This window comes from Chinchilla lanigera, unplaced genomic scaffold (genome assembly GCF_000276665.1).
Source record: "Chinchilla lanigera isolate Chin_1 unplaced genomic scaffold, ChiLan1.0 scaffold00068, whole genome shotgun sequence".
NCBI lineage: Eukaryota > Metazoa > Chordata > Mammalia > Rodentia > Chinchillidae > Chinchilla > Chinchilla lanigera.
The window spans coordinates 8,947,700-8,949,924 of record NW_004955469.1 but is presented as its reverse complement, the minus strand read 5'-3'; the positions used below and the strand labels follow the sequence as shown (position 1 = coordinate 8,949,924).

General features: G+C 49.8%; 1 protein-coding gene and 1 long non-coding RNA gene across 3 annotated transcripts in view; one reads left to right on the top strand and one right to left on the bottom strand.

The window, feature by feature from the left end:
* The window catches only part of Mapre3 (microtubule-associated protein, RP/EB family, member 3), a gene marked incomplete in the record, with an annotated part of 58,078 nt that overhangs the window by 55,477 nt on the left and 376 nt on the right, over positions 1-2,225 (bottom strand).
* The window catches only part of LOC102017220, a 5,812-nt gene continuing 5,543 nt past the window's right edge, over positions 1,957-2,225 (top strand). Inside the window, exon 1 of one of the 2 annotated variants that reach the window (XR_263441.2) lies at positions 1,957-2,117. This is a non-coding gene — a long non-coding RNA (uncharacterized LOC102017220). Of the gene's footprint in view, positions 2,132-2,225 lie in introns of both variants that reach the window. The other variant, XR_001236992.1, reaches the window with a different exon arrangement.

Below are 2,225 nucleotides of genomic sequence, written 5' to 3'. Positions count from 1 at the left end.
TTTTCTGTTAACATTAAGTTATTCTACCTAAAAGCTGTTGGTAACTTTCTAGTGTGTCTTAGAATCAAGGAAATAGAGTCCTACAAAACCATGACATCCACCACATAGGCTTAGGTCTAACTTGGTTCAAATCATGTCCCTGTCCCTGATTATAACAATTACCTTCAGTAACAGCTGGATAAGCAATGTATAAAAGGTACCAGTCCTGCTTCCTCATGGGAGTAGTTTAAAAAGCATTCCATCACTATCTCATAAAACACTGGCGTAGATTTCAAAGGCAAATTAAGCCATATAAAAACACTGTGGTGCTCTGAAAATGTACTATCCCCTCAGCACACTAGAGAGGGAACATTTTACTCACATCCTCCTGATCTATCTAGCCTTGACACATTTTCTTGCTTAATTCACAACCCTCCACCCCAGTAATATCACTGATTCCCAAAATACACTCAGCCCAGGAGGAGCAGCTCTCCAGCACAGCTGTCTTCTCCTGCCCTCCTCGGGTATTTCGGTGAGCTATGCGAAAGAGGACCACAAGAAGGAATGCAACTCTCAGGCCCCACAGTTCCCACTGCGCTACAGGCAGGTGCGTCCCGCCAAACCCCAGACTGGCATTCGAAACAGAAGAAACTGCTCTGCTGGATGGGGGCTGTAGTTTTCCTGAACTTCATCTCTATGTTTAAAACTGGGGCAACAGCCGTCTCTGCCACTGTAAACTAATCTGATGGGCATGGGGGCAGGGAGTGGCTCTGAGGAGGCTGCCAATAGGCCATGATTGAGCAAAGTCAAGGAGCAAAAGCGTTATTTCTCACTGTTCGCAAGCCCAGAAGCTCCACATGACTGGCTCCTTCACCATGATTTTTAAAAAGTGGACAACCCAACTGTTTGCAGCTTGGAGTAAAAAAACAAACACAAAACAAAAACTCAAAACCTTTTATACTGGGGAGCTGGCTTATAATTATGCATATTTTCTAAGAGTATATCTGGGAAAGATATCTGGGAAAGAGTGGGAGAGAGGGAGAGAGAGAAAGGGACAGAGAGAGAGAGAGAAAGGGAGAAAGAGAATATTAAAGAAAGTGGACAGTGAGGTAGACAGTAGCTAGGAGCCCTCAAGTTGAGGCATGTCTGCTAGGAGCTCTGACTGTGAGGACCAACTCTGACTTGAGTCCAGTTTCTGCTGGAAAAAGAAGACAGTCTGGCACCCTCTTTTTATTCCAAGACCATGGACGGCAAGCTGGGCAAGTAGATGGATAGCAGGCATAACCGAGGAAACTGCACATACGCTCGAGCCCCTGTCAGGGGACTGTCCCTCACACACTCCAAGTAGCAGCCTCAGGAGGCAGGGTCATGGGCCTCAAACCTACACCACGGAAAAACCTCAACTCTCTCTTCTCATCCTTCTGTCCCTACAATGCCCAAGCTCACTATTTCCCACTATTCGGGTATTTCATGGAATATACAAAGATCCAAAATCAAATCCTCCCAATACGCCTCATTATACAAAAAGTATGCATTCGTTATAGATGATTATCAGGTCTGTTTTCAAACCTCATATTTAACCAAGGCTGTAATGCTATTTAAGAAAAAAAATGCATTTTAACGAGCACTGCAAGATGCTTATTCACAACAACACACCGGAAGCACCGGAGCTTCCAAACTCAACCTTTTCTCCCCTCCGTCCACGACCTTCCCTCCCCTCGCGCATGGCCAGGGCAGTCGCTCTGCCCACTAAAAGGCCACTATGCATGGCGATGTCCACTGAACAGTAGCTGATAGCGAAAGGGCTGGACCCTGCTCAGCAAAACCGATTCCGAAAGCCCCACACGCTCGTCGCAGTCGGTCGGCACAGTCAGACCTGTTTCCCAAAGCAGCCAGGGCAGGAGCGTGTGGGGAAGGACCCTGGGGTCCCAGGTTTGGACAGACGGAACGTCTCCGTTCCTCTGGGCTCCCCTCGCTCTCTGCCTTGTCACTCTTTCTCTGGCTTATCACTGGGGAAACCAGAGAGGCCAGGACGTCAGGCCCGGAATGGGAAGCCAGAAGGGCCAAGGACGCGCGGAAGGTAGCTCAGCGGAGAACACCAGGCCAGGGCGGAGGTGCCGCAGCGCCACGTCCAGGGGGTAAGGACCCCAAGGTGGGTCTGGAGGGAGGGAAGCAGGGAGGGACGAGGAGGGAGGGAGGAGTGGTTGGGGAGGCCCGGCCGCCGAGGCCGCGGGGAGCCCCGAGAG